This window comes from Tenrec ecaudatus, chromosome 14, assembly GCF_050624435.1.
Source record: "Tenrec ecaudatus isolate mTenEca1 chromosome 14, mTenEca1.hap1, whole genome shotgun sequence".
NCBI lineage: Eukaryota > Metazoa > Chordata > Mammalia > Afrosoricida > Tenrecidae > Tenrec > Tenrec ecaudatus.
This window is the reverse complement of record NC_134543.1, coordinates 126,102,939-126,121,522: the sequence shown is the minus strand read 5'-3', so window position 1 is coordinate 126,121,522 and position 18,584 is coordinate 126,102,939. Positions and strand designations below refer to the sequence as shown.

Sequence of the window (18,584 nt, the reverse complement as noted above, 5' to 3'; positions counted from 1 at the left end):
AAATACAATTTAAAGGTAGTTTTTATGTTATCATTTTCTTCCTCAGGCTAAAAATTCAATTTAAGTCACATGGTTTTCAAATGTAATGGTATTCTAATTGAGTTTTTCTGAGTCCCTTATATAAAAGGCTATGTCTTTTTATGTGTAATGTTTAGGCACATAAATGTAAAGTTGAGTTAATTGTCTTTATTAACTGTTGGACTCTTCTTTGGGTATCTTATATTTGGAGATGCCAATGCAATGGAACGTTATGAATATCGAAGTAACAGAGTGTTGGATATCTGAAAAAATACATATTAGATGTGCTATTTTTCCTTAAATGATAACAGAAGGCAATAAAAAATGGGGGTAGGTATCTTTCAAGAGATCTGAGACCACTGTCTAAATTTTGGTTTATATAGGATTTGGGGGTTCCAAGTAAACAAAAAGCCAAACTTGTTGCTGTCAGTTTGAATCCAACTCACAGAGATCCTAGAGGACAGAGTAAAACTGCCCCATAAAGTTTCCAAGGCTGTAATTTTTATGGCTGTAAATTTAATTTGTGTTTCCTCTTTAAAAGTGGCTGGTGGTACAGATGTGCTTTACACAATTGATATATGTATGGATTGTGATAAGAGTTGTATGAGCCCCTAATAAAACGTTTTTTTTTTTTAAGTGGCTGGTGAGTGAGAACTGGCCATCTTTCTGTTAGTAACTAGCTACTTCACTGCCACTACAACTCTTTGCCCCTCTGGTATTGGTCACAAAATCCTAAAAATGCTGTTGAACCAAAACATCTAGTTTCAGGTGAGGGTTGGGTTATTTTTAGAGGCCTCCAAGCAATTCATAGACCAAATGATATTTAAGAGCCAATCCACTTAGTTATTAGAGCATCTATATTAAAATGATATATATATTATTTTCATTTATATTTATTTTAATCATTTTATTAGGGCTCATACAACTCTTATCATATCCATACTTAAATGAATTGTGTAAAGCACATTTGTACATTCATTGCCCTCATCATTCTCAAAACATTTGCACTCCACCCAAGCCCCTGGCATCAGCTCATTTTTTTCCTCCTCACTCCCCCCTCCTAAATGAACCCTTCATAATTTATAAATTAATAAATTGCCATATCTTACCCTGTCTGAGATCTCCCTTCACCCACTTTTCTGTTGTTCATCCCCCAAGGAGGAGGTTATATGTAGATCCTTGTAATCGATTCCGCCTTTCCAACCCACTCTCCCTCCACCCTCCCACTATCTCCACTTACAGCACTGGTCCTGAAGGGATCATCCGCCCTGGAGTCCCTGTGTTTCCAGTTCCTATCTGTACCAGTGTACATCCTCTGGTCTAGCCGGATTTGTAAGGTAGAATTGGGATCATGATAGTGGGGGTAGGGGGGATAGGGAGGAAGCATTTAGGAACTAGAGAAAAGTTGTATGTTTCATTGTTGCTATATCACACTGACTAGCTGTCTCCTCCCAAAGACCCTTCTGTAAGGGGATGTCCAGTGGCCTACCAATGGGCTTTGTGTCTCCACTCCTCACTCCCGCCCTCATTCACAATGATATGATCTTTTGTTCTTTGATGCCTGATACCTGATCCCGTCCACACCTTGTGATCACACAGGCTGCTGTGCTTGTTCCATGTGTGCTTTGTTGTGTCTGAGCTAGATGGCCGCTTACTTACCTTCAAGCCTTTAAGACCCCAGACACTATATCTTTTGATAGCCAGGCACCATCAGCTTTCTTCACCACATTTGATTATGCACCCATTTGTCTTCAGCGATTGTGTGGGGAAGGTGAGCATCATGGAATGCCAGTTTAATAGAACAAACTGAGCATGATAGTGGGACAAGGGGAAAGTCAAAGGAAATAGCAGAAAGAGCTAGGAGGCAAACAGCATTTAGAGAAGTCAAAATAAAGGCATGTACATATGTAAATATATTTATATATGAGGATGGGGAAATAGATCTATGTGCATATATTTATAGGTTTAGTATTAAGGTAGCAGAAGGACATTGGGCCTCCACTCAAGTACTCCCTCAATGCAAGAATACTTCTATTAAATTGGCATTCTAATATGCTCGCCTTCCTGACACAACCGCTGAAGACAAAGCAGGTGAATAAGCAAATGTGGTGAAGAAAGCTGATGGTGCCCGGCTATCAAAAGATGTGCCGTCTGGGGTCTTAAAGGCTTAAAGGGAAACAAGCGGCTATCTAGCTCAGAAGCAACTAAACCCACATGGAAGAAGCACACCAGTCTGTGTGATCACAAGGTGTCAGAGGGATCAGGTATCAGGCATCATCAGAACAAAAAATTCATATCATAGTGAATGAGGTGGGGAGTGTGGAGTGGAGACCCAAAGCCCATTTGTAGGCCACTGGACACCCCCTTACAGAAGGGTCTCAGGGAGGAGATGAGCCAGTCAGAGTGTGATGTAGCAACAATGAAACACAACTTTCCTCTAGTTCCTAAATGCTTCCTCCTCCCCCACTATCATGATCCCAATTCTACCTTACAAATCTGGCTAGACCAGAGGATGTACACTGGTACAGATAGGCAATGGAAACACAGGGAATCCAGTATGGATGATCCCTTCAGGACCAGTGGTATGAGTGGTTATACTAGGAGGGTAGAGGGAGGGTGAATTGGAAAGGGGGAACCGATTACAAGGGTCTACATGTGACCTCTTCCCTGGGGGACGGACAACAGATAAGTGGGTGAAGGGAGACATCAGACAGGGTAAGATATGACAAAATAATAATTTATAAATTATCAAGGGTTCATGAGGGAGGGAGGGCAAAAATGAGCTGATGCCAGGGGCTTAGGTTGAGAGCAAATGTTTTGAGCATGATGAGTGCAATGAATGTACAAATGTGCTTTACACAGTTGATGTATGTTTGGATTGTGATAAGAGTTGTATGAACCCCTAATAAAATGATTTTTTTAAAAGAAAGAAAAACTTATAGTTAGTTCAAGGACTGTTTGTTGGCCTTTAGGAGTGTTTTCCAGTCCAGTCTGGACCTTTGGCATTCTCCGGGGACCTTGCTACTCCATTCCCTTGCTGTTTTGTTGCATCCCCTTAACGTTTTGCCTCCGTGTGGCGGGATCAGATCAGGCGCAATTCCCACACTGTGTCTCAAGTGTTGTCCCTGTGGGGCTATGGGTTAGTGAAGGACATCATGCCTCACAGTGGGGCTGGCCATGTAGTCCTCTCTATAGACTGTCTGGTCTGGGAAGCAACATCGTCCTCAAGGCCTGCTGGGCCAGGATATGCTCTACTCTCTCCTCCTCCCCCTCATCTGCTCCCGTGTGCTCTGATCAGACATGTCCCTCTCTAGGAGCTGCAGATTCAGTGCTGTCCTCTGAAATAAATTCTTCTAGCGGGAGAGGCAGGTGTCCACGTAGTTGGATTGGGGCCGGCCCCTCTTAAAACGATATGTTATTAAGTTAAGGAAGAGATGTGGATAAATAAATGTGGCTTAGATTTTATTTTTCTTTGAGCAGTGGGAAGATTACTGATGAATGGGAATTTGCATTTCTATACTGACTTAAACTATACAGTTAATTTGAACTTTTATTTTTTCCCAGCCTCCCCCACCGCCCCTTAATGGGCTTTAAACTCTTCCCTGAACTTTTAATTTTACTGAAAATATTTCTATAGCTTTAACTTTTTAGAGACACCTAAATTCACCCTAGTTTTTGATGATGTTTTTGTTCATTGGGCTCATAATTTACTTGAAAACATTATCCAAGCTATATTTTGTCATGTAAGCAGGTTTATCACTTGTTACTTTCATCAAAGAACAATTACTGGATGTGTTCAGTTTCCATTTGAATTGTTTGTGTACACACTCCCACATGCATGCATAGTGACTGCAGGGTGGGATTATTTTTGACTTATTCACCATCCTACTGTTGACTCACTTGAATCCGAAGTGGAATCAACTCCAGGGAAACTGTTTTTGTTTTTTTTTGCTGAACTGATTTTTGCTTCCAGTGAATTAGTTACTGCTTGCTGTTTCATGCCTACAGGAAATCAATGGACCTGGTGTTTCTCTTTTAAACATTACCAAAGCACATTTCCTCTCTGCCCAGCTGAGGTGGACATCAGTCCAATATCAATGACTAAAAGATTATCATGACCATTAAAATATGAGGGGTATGCCCCCCAAACTGTAGTCCCCAAAAAGCTATGTATTTAAATTTTTTTTTTTTTACAAAACAACCGTATCACCTTCAATGTACTCTCCATTACACTTAATACATTTGTCAAATCTGCAATTCCATTCTTGGGAACATTTTTCAAACTCATCTGTTTGGATGACTGACAGCACCTTCCTTGTTTATTTCAAATCTTCTATGTCATCAAATCGCTGTCCTTTCACGTCCTTCATTCATGGAGACAAAAAGCAATTACGTGGAGTGAAGTCAGGTAAGGTGCATGGGGCAAGAGAGGCATACGGATTTTTGCCAAAAACTAGCACACAGAGATGGCTGTGTGACCAGGTTCATTGTCGTGGTGGCAAAACCAGTTCCCCTTCTGCCACAAATCAGGCCTTTTTTGTCACACACTGTTATACAATCTTTTCAGAACCTCTAAATAGAAAGCTTGGTTAACAGTCTGACTTGGTGGAACGAACTCCAATTGCACTAAGTTGACAATTTTTTGTGTGCTTTGGAAGTTGATTGATGTCCAGAACAACATTTCACCTCTTTTGAAATGGAAAACCACTTGTACACTTGAGTTTTCCCATAGTAAAATGAGGGAGCTTGAGTTTTTCCCTTTTAAGCTGTGTTCAATATCACAAGTTTCTGTGGCAGTTTTCCAGAGCAGGAAACAAAATTTCCCAGATGTATTCTGTTCTTTTAAATTGGCCATCACACAAAAGCTAGGTTCAAGGGAAAAAAACTTTTATAAAAAAATTCACTGTGACCGAAGAGAACTTTCCAGGCAATGCACTAACTCTGAGCAAGTTGGTAGGTGCTCGCCTAGAGGGAAAAACTCCACCCAGTGGAACTGTTTTCTGGCCTCCTAAGTGAAGCCTGTGGTTTTAAGTACATTCACTTCCCTGGAATACAAAACATATTCAGGAGCTACTCTTAAATTTCCTACTTTGAAGCGACTTATTCTAAGATATCGGGAGAAAGATGAGGACGTCTGATCCCATATAGATTTACAATTTGGGAAACTCAAAAGGACAGTTCTACTCTGTCCTATAGGGCTACTGAGTCAGAATGGACTCAAGGCAATGAGTTGGGTGAGTCTTCCTGATTCTTGATATGGGAGCCCTGGTGGTGAAGTTACAGGTTAGTGAGAGAAAGAGCTGGTGATCTGTCTCCGTAAAGATTACAACCAAAAAATAACATTTCTACTCATTGACCCAGGGCCACTGTAAATAAAGTTGACTTAAGGACACTAAAACAACATTCCAAGAAATCATTTCACTCTTACTATGATTGCTAAACTACATACATATAAATGAATATTCAACTACTATAAGATGGGTCATTTTTCTAAAGAGAGGATTAATTATACTGCTCTTTTACTCCAAATTGACTACCCAATATTTTCAAACCCAAAGTCACCTCGACAGAATAAGTGAAGTATATTATTGACACTTTCCTTGACTAGGTAGGAAAGTTTATTCAATTTGGACGGTTAGACGTCTCCCTAACAGCCAGTAGTGGTGACTGGTTTCCTTAGCCGCCCCATCATTACTTTCTCTCTTAAGGATTAAAGTTCCTCCGGATGTTTTGCCCCTTCCACTTAATTAAACTGTTTTGAACTCATAGACGTGTTAACCTTACAAAAGAGAAGATAAACTTTTCTCACCATGTGGCTTCAGGGGCTGTCAGAGAACGCAATGCAAGGGGAAAAAATGCTTTCATAACCCTGAGTAAGAATTTAAAAGCCCAGCTGAAACACAGCTGAAATCCACAAGAGGGAGATGCTTGCCAATCCGCCAGAAAATATTCTTGGGAGGCACTGGAGTCAGCCTAGGCTTCGGGGCGGGAGTCCCCGAAGTCTAGTGCCTGGGGACTGGGGCGAAGATGCAGCTGAAGGAGGAGCGGGATAGACCTCACTCCAGTAGCAGCGACGCGTGAGCGAGGTCTAAGGGCAGGAGCACAAGGTGTTGCCAAGCTGCAGAACAACCTCCGTTACCGGCTAGCAGTCCCTAAAGAAAACTGCGGGCAGTCGGTGGAGGCACTTCCGCTTAGCAACCCCACGCGGTTGCTAAGGAGGGGCAACCCGGAAATGGTTGTATTTATTTCTCTCGGCTGGCTCTCGGTTCGTCCTATCAGGTCTTCCGCTGTCGCCGGGCCGTGGGCGGAGCTAGAGCTAGCGGTTCCGGGTCAGCTCCGGCCGCTCCTCCGCTCCGGGCTTCCCCTCCCCTCCAGCATCTCTCCTCCCTCCCGCCCCTGGGAAAGAGAGAAGCCGCAGCTGTGGGTGGGTAGAGAGCCCTGGGCACCGTCACGGAGGGACCGCGCCCGCCGCACCTGTGCCTGGGAGCGCTGCCGGACCAGGTATCCGCCCGCCGTCGATGGGGTCCAAGAGAATGGGTTGTCTGAGGATGCTGGTAGGGGCCCTTCCCCTGGGTTGGGGTGGACGGGCGCCACGATCCCGGGTGCGGTGCAGGCCGGCGTGTGTGGCTGGGGAGGGGGTCGGTGTCCGTATGGAGGGCGCAGGGCTACTCCAAAGCGACATGGGTTGCATAATTGAGGTTGGCGGCGGAGTCGCCCCCATGGAGTGTAAGACTTCGGCCCGAGAGGACGGGGATTTTGCCCCCTGGAGGGCTTGCTTTGAAAGGGAAGCATCCTCAACCAGAAGGAGAGCATGGTTCTTGGCTAGGTGGCTGGGGGCCAGCTCCTATTTTCCTTCGTCCGCCTCCCCTGCCCAACCTGTTGGGACGGAGCAGAGCTTCCAGGGTCGCAGGGTTTCCAGTGGCTGGGCACCGCGGGGAGCCGCCCTTTGCAGAGCTCGGGCCGAAGAGTGGATGAGATCGCCTTCCACCCAACTTCCGTGCGCTTTCCCCACTTCTTCCTTTACTGCTCCTTCACCCCAGTGTCCTAGAGGAGAAATGCCCCCCAAATGGGTAGACATCACGGCATAAAAGAAAGGATTTGTTGCTCCGAATGATTTTTGAGATGTTTGGAAAGTGTCCGAATGATTGATATATTCAACCAAGTCTTTCAGCCCGTTGTTAAATCCAGTATAAATTATCTTTGAAAAGTGCAATTCTGAAAAGCACTAAACTATAGGCCTGTCAGCAGGAGCCTTGTATGGTAGATGCACATGTGTAATTAAGGGAACCATATAGGCAAAACATGTTGAGGCAAGCCTTTTCCAATCTCTGTCTTACCTGCCAGTAAACCTGCCCTATTTTAATGAAGCAGAACGATCCTCTTCATTTATATTTCAATCAGTGACTGAATTGCTAGGAACTGTGTGGTGATAGACGCCCCAGAATAGATCTGTGAACGTTCAGAGAGACAAAATTCTCTGCTGTTGAGCCTACCTCTTAATTTTTTAAGGATATAATTGGTTAAGTGTGGAAGTATTGGCTTTGAGGTCGGTAAATCTGGGATAGAACCCAGGCTATGCCGTTTGCTAGCTGTTGGTTGACCTTGGCTAAATCATGGAACCTGCCAGGGCCTCCGTTTTCCTCATGAGTAAAATATGATTCTTCCAGTGTCATAAAAGGCATATTGTATTTAAATAACAGCTCATAATTTTCAACACCTAGGAAATGGAAGAGGAATTATTTTCATGAATATTAAAGTTAGTGGTACCCTAGTTTTGTGGAACAAGTTTGAGAAGGGGTTTCTAGAAATTGAATATTAAGTAGCATGAAATTTAAGTATTAGTGGTATCTAAAACTCATAGTAATAAAGCAGAATATGTACATTTTTTGAAATGACCAAGGTTATTTGTACCCTGTACGAACTGATAGCAAGGAAAAGGTTTTTAAAAAGTATATGTAAGTAATAAATAACAACACATGCCTCTTTGAAGAGAATTAAAACTGAGCAGAAAGTAGAAAATACCTGTAATTTTAAGATAAAGATTTACATCAATAGCATAATGCATATTACTCAAACTAAATAAACTTAAAAAATTCCTCTATGTATAATACTTTTCTATAAAATTGATAAAACTAGAATCAATGTCTGCCCTGAATAACTCATAACTAAAATACAGAAATCATGAAGTCTTTATATTAATGATTTTTATAGTTAGGCGAACTTTACAGCTAATATAGTTTGTTGTTTTGACATAATTTTAGTATTCTTAATTTCAAAATGCATTTTACATTTAAGCAAAGGACAAAAATCAAAACAACTTGTTTTAACAATAGATTTCTTTGTGTGAGTGAAGTGGGTGTAAAGTTTGTAATTTATATTCATTTTAGAATTAAAAAAAAAGAATTTTTTTAGAAAGCTTTATGTTCTGAAATTCAAGAGGATTTCAATTATATCTCCCCCCCATATTTCTCTTTTAAATAGAGTTGAAGTTGTTTTGCTATAGTAATAGACTTTTCACAAAAAACAATCTTACTTTTTGAATGACTCTCTTGAGAGTATAAAGTCTTTAGTATGGATCTAAGCTTTTTGCTATAATTTCCTTTATTTTTCCCTGGATTAACTTTTTATTGTATATATATATGAAACAACATTTTATTCTTTTGACAATACATTATTGTATATGTTTATTAAGTTGCTATATTTTTCTTGACCATTTGCACAGTGACATTGGTTGCATTTTTCACAATGTTTCAACAGCTCATGGTGTTATTTCCAGTAATTTGGTTCCCTTGTCCCCTTACCCTTTCATCTGATTTTGAGTGATTGTTAGGCCATTTGTTCTCATACAGATGATGTTTCATAGGTACACAGTTTTCACTAGTAATATTTTGTATTTTATGGGCCAAATCTGTTATTTTGCTGAAAGGTGACCTCAGTTTTGGTTCAAGTTTAATGGATTATCCCAGGTTCAGTAATTATTTGAGGAAGCTTTATACACTCAGTTATTCCAGTAAGTCTGGCCTTTTGAGTTCTGTTCTACTCAAAAAAACCCAAAATTTTTCTTATTTCTGTCAGGACCTATCTATTTTGGCCATTATCAGGACTGTTGTCAGTGGTAGATTAGGCCCTGGTTCCTCACATTTGGCCTATTGTTCCCTTTTTAGGCAAACACAAAAAATTACTGGACACCTCCTGACCATTAATTCAGAAGGGACTTGATGACAGTGAGGGGTTTTTTGGTCGTTATGTAGTGCTGCTATGATAGACACACCACAAGTGGTTGCTTTAACAAGCAGAAATTTATTTACTCATAGTTTAGGAGGCTAGAGGTCTAAATTCAGGTTGCCAGCTCTAGGAGAAGAATTCTTTGTCAGTTCTGGAAGAAGGTTCAAGATTGCTACTGGGTAGTCTTCATGTGGCCTGGTATCTATCTCTCGTCCTTCATTTTTGGTCTGCTTGCAGGCTGAATATCTTTTATGTTTTAAAAGACACTTCCTACACTAATCTTACCTCATTAACTAGACCTTCAATTCCAAAATGGGATTATAGCCACAGCACAGATAGGATTTACAACACAATACTTTTGGAGGGCATAATTCAATCTTTTTTAAAAATCATTTTATTGGGGGCTCATAAAACTCTTATCATAATCCATACATGTAGATCCCTGTAATCGGTTCCCCCTCTTCATCCCACCCTCCCTCCACCCTCCTGATATTGCCACTCTTACCACTGGTCCTGAAGGGATCATCTGCCCTGGATTCCCTGTGTTTCCAGTTCCTATCTGTACCAGTGTACATCCTCTGGTCTAGCCAGATTTATAAGGTAGACTTGGGATCATGATAGTGGGGGGAGGTGGAAGCATTTAGGAACTAGAGGAAGGTTGTATGTTTCAACGTTGCTACACTGCACCCTGACTGGTCTGTCTCCTCCCTATGATCCTTCTGTAAGGGGATGTCCAGTTGTCTACAGATGGGCTCTGGGTGCCCACTCCGCACTCCCCCTCATTCACAATGATAATATTTTTTGTTCTGTGATACCTGATACCTCATCCCTTCGCCACCTCATGATCACACAGCTGGTGTGATGGGCTTTGTTGCTTCTGAGCTAGATGGCCGCTTGTTTACCTTCAAGTCTTTAAGACCCTAGACGCTATATCTTTTACCGGGCACCATCAGCTTTCTTCATTTGCTTGTGCACTTGCTTTGTCTTCAGTGATTGTGTCGGGAAGGTGAGCATCATGGAATGCAATTTGATAGAACAAAGCATTGTTGCATTGAGGGAGTACTTGAGTGGAGGCCCAGTGTCCATCTGCTACCTTAATACTAAGCCTATAAATATATGCATAGATCTATTTCCCCATCCTTATATATAAATATATTTACATATGTACTTGTCTTTATTTAGACCTCTATAAGTGCCCTTTGCCTCCTAGTTCTTTCCTCTATTTCCTTTGACTTTCCTCCTGTCCCACTATCATGCTCAACTTTCATTTGGGTTTCATGAATTCCTCTCGATTATATTACCCTTGATCAAGCCCTACCATGCCTCCTACACCCTCCTCACCACTGATTTGGATCACTTGTTGTTCCCTTGTCCCTGGGTTTTTAACACCACTTCCTTCCTCTTCCTCCCCCGTGTTCCCCTTTTCCATGTCCCCCACAACTATTGGTCTCTTCCAGATTGTTCATCCAGCCTATTTTATTTAGACAAACCTGTGGAGATAATAACATGCACAAAAACAAAACAGAGTAAAACTAAATGACAAAAAAAGAAAAACAAAACAACAAAAAGCCAACAATGAAAACAAGAACAACAAAAGAAAAGCAAAACAACACAACAACAACAAAAAACGCTTGTAGTTAGTTCAAGGACTTGTTTGATGGCCTTTAGGAGTATTTTCCAGTTGAGTCTGAATTGATGCCAAGCCCTGGCCCCAAAGTCTATTTGTCTTATTCCCTGGGCATTTCGTTGTTTTGTTCCCCTTGCTATTATGTTGCATGCCTTTAGTGTTTTGCCTCGGTGTGGTGGCGTCAGATCGGGTGCAATTCCCAGACTGTGACTCCAGTGTTGTTCCCTGTAGGGCTATGGGTCAGTTAGGGATGTTGTGTCTCATAGTGGGGCCAGCCATATGGTTTTCTCTGTGCATTGGCTGCTCTGAGCCGGAGTATCGTCAGGGGTTGGTGGGCCAGGATGTGTTCCACTCTCTCTTCCTCCCCCTTCATTTGCTCCCATGTGCCCTGATCAGACATGTCCTTCTCCCGGAGCTGCAGCTTTAGTGCTGTCCTCTGAAGTAAATTTTTCTTGGGGGAGGGGCTGTTGTCCTCGTAGTAGGGATTGGGGCAGGCCCCTCAGACCTCTCCACTGGTTTCTTACTCTATGCCAGCATGTTGTATTTACATCTTGGAGCACTGGGTTGAAGTCTGGTCCCTCTTTTCCCGTGGAGACACAAACATACTCTCCCCTTGGTTGGGTTAGTGTCCTGCCCGCTACCCATTTATTTTTAATTTTTTTCCTTTCCCCTCTTCTTTTTAGTTGGCTACCATATGTATCCTTGGATTTGGTCTGCCCCCTACCATACTACCTGGTCCTCACCGCAAGAATGTTTGTATATAGTAACTTTTTCCCTATGCCCTTTTTGCATTTTTTCAAGCATACCTCACTGTACTCATGTTGGACTTACCCTTTTGTGCTTGGTTTACTTCTCTTAGCATGATTTCCTCCAGTTCTTCTCATGCGGCAATGTACTTCATGTATTCATCACTGCTTTTTAAGGATGCGTAGTACTCCATTGTATATATGTATCACAGTGTTTTAATCCACTCATCAGTTGATGGAAATTTGGGTTGTTTCCAACTCCTTGCAATTGTGAACTGTGCCACAATGAAAATTGGAGCACAGATGTCTGGCATGGTCTGTTTCTTGCCTCTTCTGGGTATATGCCCAGTAGGGGGATTGCTGGATCGTATGGTAGCTCAATTTCCATCTGTTTTAGATATTACAAGATTGATTTCCATAGTGGCTGTACATACTTACAGGTCCACCAGCAGTGGATGAGAGTTCCTGTCTCCCCACAGCCCCTCCAACACTTGTTGCTTTCTGATTTTTGAATTGGGCTACCTTTGAGGGTGTCAGGTGGTACCTCATTGTTGTTTTAATTTGCATTTCTCTTATGGCTAAAGATTGGGAACAGTTTCTCATGTTTATTGGCCATTAGGATTTCTGCCCCTGTGAAACTTCTGTTCAGGTCCTTTGCCCACCTCCTCAATGGGCAATTAGTTTTTTTCTTTTTGGAAGCTAGGCAGAGTATTGTCGATTTTTAGTAATAAGGCCTTTGTCTGATGTGTCATTGCTAAAGATGTTTCCCCAGTCCATGGACTCTCATTACTCTTGGTGAATTCTTTCGATGTACACAGGTGTTTTATCTTTGGTATATCCCACTTGTCAATTTGTGCCTCCTCTGTGTTTGTGTCCTTCCCTATTTCTGATAACCTATGAATTCCCAGTGCCAAAATTCTCGTTAGTTCCAGTTCCCTCATTGATGGCCCTAATAGTTTGGGCATAATTCAATCTTAACATTCTATTTTTCGGCCCCACAAAATTCATATCCACATGAAAAACATGTTTCCTGTTACATCATGCCAGAAGTTTAAAAATCAATATCAAGTCTGAAAGCCATCTTCTGAAGCATCTAAATCAGATATAGATGAGATTTAGGTGTATTCTATGTTGGGGCAAAAGCCCTCTGAATCTGTGAACCCTGTGAAATCTAAACAGATTATCTGCTTCTAAAGTACAAGCACAAGGTAGGCATTTCCATTAGAAATGGGAACAGTTGGAGGGAAAAAAATGGCATACCAGTCTGGGCAAGTTCAAAACCCAGTAGAACAAATTTGACCCGCTCTCAAGGTTTGAAAACCCCTGTTCTTTTGAGACCAGCCCTGTTGACCATGCCCTCTGAATTCTGGGTGGAGGCCCATTGACCCTGTGCTTTAACTCTGCCTTTCAGGCCCAATGGGATTGCAGCTTAGCTCCCTTGGCTTTGGATCATCTCATTGTCCTAGTCCATCTGTGTGGAAATCTTCAGCCCTAGTCATTCTGTTCTTCTGCTCTTGGACTTGGTAGTCTTGCCCCCTCTGCTTTTGATAGGAGCCACATTTCCCTGGTGCTCATGAAAGGCTGCCCCACCATCCTGGAACCAAGTTGGTGAAAATCTGTGTCTGAAACCTAGGAGGCCGTGACCCCCATCCTTTGAAAGGAATTACTTCAGGGATGACCTCTTTTCTTGGAGAACAGTGGTAGTCCTTTGACTTTTTGGTTTACTTGCCTGTAGGATTCCAAGAGGCAAGCAGCATTCTTTCCTTCCAATCGTTCTTCTCCCTGTCTATCTAAGCTGGTGGGTTTTCTGGTTTAGTTGGTAGTTGGTTAGATCCATCAGTCACAGCCTTAGTCTCTAACAAAAGATTGAGTCACTAAGTTCTGGTGAGAGTCTTAGGCTATATGTCCTTAGTTTGTACACTCCTCAGCTAAATATCCAAGTGTGTCATTTACAAGTTCTACTTTGAAGCAGACCTATGAAAACAATTCAGACCAATTCTTTGCCACTGCATAAAAAGCATTCTTTTCTTTGTTGTCCAGTCACATGACATTGTTTTCTTTTAAAGCCTCAGAGCACATTTAAACTCCACATTTTTAGCAACCTTCTATTGCTTGGGCCATATATATTTTCTTGGATGCTAGAGACTTTCTCCATGGCTTTACTCACTTCCTTCTGAGCTCTCATCAGAATCACTTCTGGCATCCTTACTTCTACCAGTAGTCTCTTCAAAACAGCTTAGGCTTTTACTGTTAGGCACCTTTCCAGCCTCGATCGATTACCCAGTTCCAAAAACACATCTACATTTTAGGTATCTGTTAGAGCAGTGGTTTTCAACCTTCCCAAAGCAAGGACCCTTTAATACAGTTCCTCATGTTGTGGTGACCCCCAACCATAAAATTATTTTTGTTGCTACTTCATAACTGTATAATTTTGCTATTGTTATGAATCGGTTGACCCTGTAAAAGGGTTGTTTGCCCCCAAAGGGGTTGCAGCCCACAGGTTGAGAACTGCTGTGTTAGAGCAATACCCTACTCTTCCAGAACCAAGTTCTGTCTTAGTTATTTAGTCTGCTATAGCAGACATACCCAAAGTGGATGGCTTTAACAAACAGAAATCTATTTGTTTGCAGTTCAGCAAGTTAGATACCCAAACTTAGGATGCTGGCTCTAGGGGAAGACTTTTCATCTGTCAGCATTGGAGGTAGGTAGGTCCTTGTTTCTTCTCAGCTTCTCCTGGTAGTCTTCGCTTGGCTTGGCATACTTCTTCCCCGTCTCTGCTTTGCTTGATCATTTAATCTCTTTGTCATTTCAAAAGAGAATGATTCAAGATACCTAATACCATGCCTAATACTAAGTGTGTCTTGTTAATTTAACAAAGACAACCCATTCCCAAATGGGATTATAACCACAGGCATAATGGTTAGGATTTTTTTTCATAATGGTTAGGATTTATAATACAGTTTGTAGGATATAATTCAATTCATGTGGTGCAGTGAATTACTTGACATTACCTCCTCTAAATCATAGTCTTTATAACTCCCACCACATGACTTGGGTAGGACTATCTAAATGTGAAGTGCTTGTGGCCTACTAAGGGGATTAAATAGCTTGTTTATGTCAATGAGACGCATGGCTCCCTTGTAGGAATGGGACCATGCAAATAAGGTGAATGGAACTCTAGCATGAGGATTCATCCATTTTCCCATCCCATTCCTGGAGATAGAGGGGGATCTCAAGAGGCAGGGGTATAACTTGTCTGAACCAAGGAACAGAGAACTGTAACACTGGAGATAGCAAGAGACTGAGAAGTGGTGGCAGAGAATTAATACATAGGAGATGGGCAGGACATTACTCTTTCCAGCCCATGGAGCCAGAAAGCACTCTTTGGGCTAAGTGTGCTGAAGAGTGAGGCTTATTGGTGGAATAGGGTGCCTCTGGGCATTTATCTACAGAGCTAAGAGAGCTCGTAACACTTGCCAGAGCAGGGCAAAGGCCACGGGGCCACAGGGCCTGGGTGTGTGCTTGTGAGCACAGTTGAGAAGAACTGTATGTATCCTGTATGTTTCTGCTTGGTAAATTTTTACTTGGTAAATAAGCTCTATAACTGTGAGTATCGTCTGTGAGCTTTGTGTGGCCATTACAATGAATTATTAACGTGAGCCGAGAAGTGGAAACTTGGTGGTACAGTGGGTTAAGCATACTACAAGGTCAGTAGTTTGAAACTAGTGGCTCCTCTGTGGAAGAAAGATGAGGTTTTCTACTTCCATAAAGATGTACAGTCTCAGAAAACCACAGGGCCAGTTGTACTCTATCCTGTAGGGATTTTACAAGGTGGAATTGACTCGTTGGCAGCATCTCCCACCCCTCTCCTGCAGAGAAATAGACAGTGCTGTGTGAGGGATGGTTGGTGTCAGAGTAGAAACTGCAGGATGCTGGCCTGTGACCTCTGTCTCAGGAATTAGTCTTGGGTAGCTGATACTGATGATCTTTTTAAATTTTTGATGCTGATGATCTTCATTCTTTGTCTTCTGCATAGACACCACTGTCTTACCATTTTTACAATCCATAACAGGAATATACTTGGGGTGGGGTTGCTGGACCATATGGTAAATCTATGTTTTAATTTTCCAATAATTCTGTCACTTTAAAATCATCTTTTAAATCTTAAAATTGAGCTTTCTTTGGTAAAGCAGCCAGAAATACCATTTTCCCCTATATTCTTGTAAAACTTGGAGTAATAAACTATTTTCGTATAAGAAGTAGACTAAAGATTTTATTTAAATTGTAAGCAATTTAGACTGCTAGAAATGATACTTCACTTTTTTGAGATGATACATTTCCAAATGACCTTTTCCACTTACACGAAATATGTGGCTATCCCAAGGGTCTTTGCAGTTGTCAGTTATGGAATTTGCTTCTCAGAGAATTAAAAACTGACTAAAGCTTCCTTTAACATTAAAGTTTGGTTTAGGTTGAAAAGGTTTACATACTACCTACTAGAATCATCTAATAACAAAACACAGTTAATTTTCTCAGTGTGGCCAAAATTAGGGATAAATATTGCTGTGAAATACAGTGTTTTCTAATCACTCGAACCAAATTAACTATTTCCCAAAGCCTGTTTTTCTATTTCAAATCATCTTTTAGTGGAGATATGCCTTGGTCTCTAATAAAGATAAATAATCATTGTATTTAGGAGGTGGGGTGGGCTCTTACACAGATTTTATTGTCACCAATCTTGATAGAAGCTTCTTCAGATAAGTAGAAGTGTATTTTTCTTTAAAGAACTTCTGAATTTGTAGAATGATGAGTTTCTCTTTTAACTTGTCTCTACTTGGAGAATATTGGAGAAGCTGGAGTGGAAGCAGAGAATGAATTTGTTTAATAATGATCCTTTTAAGGTTTGCAGATAACTTATTTGGAGTGCTGAATTGGATTTTGACATTATTGGGATTATGTTTAAGATAGACTCTGGAAACCATATTAGAGATTTGCCATCTGTTTCAGATTTCTTGATTCCCCCCACCCTCTTCATATTTCGTAGCTTTGAATTTATCAGATTATTTTCAAATGGAAACATCTTTAATAAACAATTTGAATTGTATAATTTCACTTTTATCAGTGAACATGTAATTAAAGAACTTGCATTTGTATATTGAATTATACAAGATAACTGAAGATGTTAGTTAAAGGTAATTCTTAGTTTCAAATGGTTTGGACATTTAGTAGCCTCGGGTATTTTTAATTGTCATTCATGTAATAAACTTAGCAGGCTAGAAGTCCACAAACACGGCTCTGGCTCTAGGAGACGTCTCTCTCAACTCTGGGAGAAGGTGCTTCAGCTTCTTTGGTTCTGCTCCATGTGCTCTGCATCCTCCCTTCAATTTGTGCTTCCTTGTCTGTCCCTAATCTTGCCTTTTTTTTTTTCCCCAATTCTACAATCATATCTTGTTTCACGTCACTAATTGCAGTTCCCTAGTCCCACTTCCTCCCTGTTACTAAACCATTTTTATATGTATTAGTGCCCTCTTGCTGGTGGAAATCGCTTAAAAAAGGTGTGTGGAGGGGGTTTATCACTACTCTCATTCCTGTTCCTGGATTCCATGTGATGTGAGCTCTTACCTCTTATCTGTACCTTGTGCACATGCTCTGGTCTTGTCTGCAGTGAAAGGCAGGACTAGGGTCATGCTAGTGTGGGGTGAGGAAGCCTCAAGGAACCAGAGGAATATTGTGTGTTTAATGGGTGCTATACTGCACACTGGTTGACTCATCCCTTCCTTGTGACCCTTCTGTGAGGGGATGTCCCATTGTCTACAGATGGGCTTTGGGTCTCTGCTCCGACCCCCCCTTGTTCTCAACAGTATGGGTTTTTTTGTTTTGGGTGTACTGATGCCTGTTACCTGATCTTATCGACACCTCATGATCGCACATGCTGGTGTGCTTCTTCTATGTGGGCTTGTTGCTTTTCGGCTAGATGGCTGTTTCAGGCCTTTAAGACCCCAGACACTATATCTTTTGATAGCTGGGCACCATCAGCTTTCTTCACCACATTTTCTTATGCACCCATTTTGTCTTCAGCTATCATGCTGGTAGGGTGAGCATCACAGAATGCCAGGGTGTTAGAACAAAGTGTTCTTGTGTTGAGGGGGGGCTGGAGCAGAGGCCGTCCACTACCTCAATATATTGCCATATAAATATATGTTCCTATGTCAATACCTCTATTTTTATGAATTAATTTATTTACATATGTACATACCTATGTTTATACCTTTATCCATAGCTTTGCTTCCTAGATCTTTCCTGTTTCCATTTACCTTCTCTTACCCACCATCATGCTCACCCTTCTTTTGCCTCTTAGTAATTCCTCTTAGCTAGATTGCTGTTACTCTAACACCCCCAGGATCTCTATGTCCTCCTTGTTGCTGATTTTAATTCCCTAATTGTTCCCTTGTCTGTGACGTTGTTTGTTCACCGCTCCCTTCCTCTGCTTCCCCTGCCTCAGGTACCTCCAGAACCGTCTGTCCCCTTGTTTCTCTTCAAGCTTCCAGTTTCCATGCCTATCTTATATAGGAGCGTAGGGAGAGGAAGGGAGGAAGGGGGAACTGAACAACAGAAATCATGGGGAAAGGGAGACAGCGGTCGGTGTAAGATACGAAAATGATAATTTATAATTTATCAAGGGATCACAGGGTGGGAGGGAGAGACAAAAGAGTTGCTGATACCAAGGGTTCAAATAGAAAGTAAATGTTTAGAAAATAATGATGGCAACATATATACAAATATGCTTGCTACAACTGATTTATGGATTGTTATAAGAGCTATAAGATCCCCCAATAAAATTCTTTAATATTAAAAAAGAGGGGTGGTGGTGGCTTACTGGTGGTGATTTACTCCCTGCTACGGAGTCAATTCCAAGTCATTATGACTATGGGACAAAGTAGAGCTGTCTCCGGGTTTCCAAGATTAAC

At 41.5% G+C, this 18,584-nt stretch overlaps 1 protein-coding gene across 7 annotated transcripts in view; it reads left to right on the top strand.

The window, feature by feature from the left end:
* The first annotated feature begins 6,359 nt into the window (after positions 1-6,359).
* The window catches only part of CSNK1G1 (casein kinase 1 gamma 1), a 193,603-nt gene continuing 181,378 nt past the window's right edge, over positions 6,360-18,584 (top strand). For 5 of the 7 annotated variants that reach the window (XM_075531483.1, XM_075531482.1, XM_075531484.1 and 2 more), the window contains exon 1: positions 6,361-6,519. The gene's annotated coding sequence lies outside the window, so the exon portion shown is untranslated. Of the gene's footprint in view, positions 6,520-6,550; positions 6,573-18,584 lie in introns of those variants that run through there. The other 2 variants (XM_075531485.1, XM_075531481.1) reach the window with 2 other exon arrangements.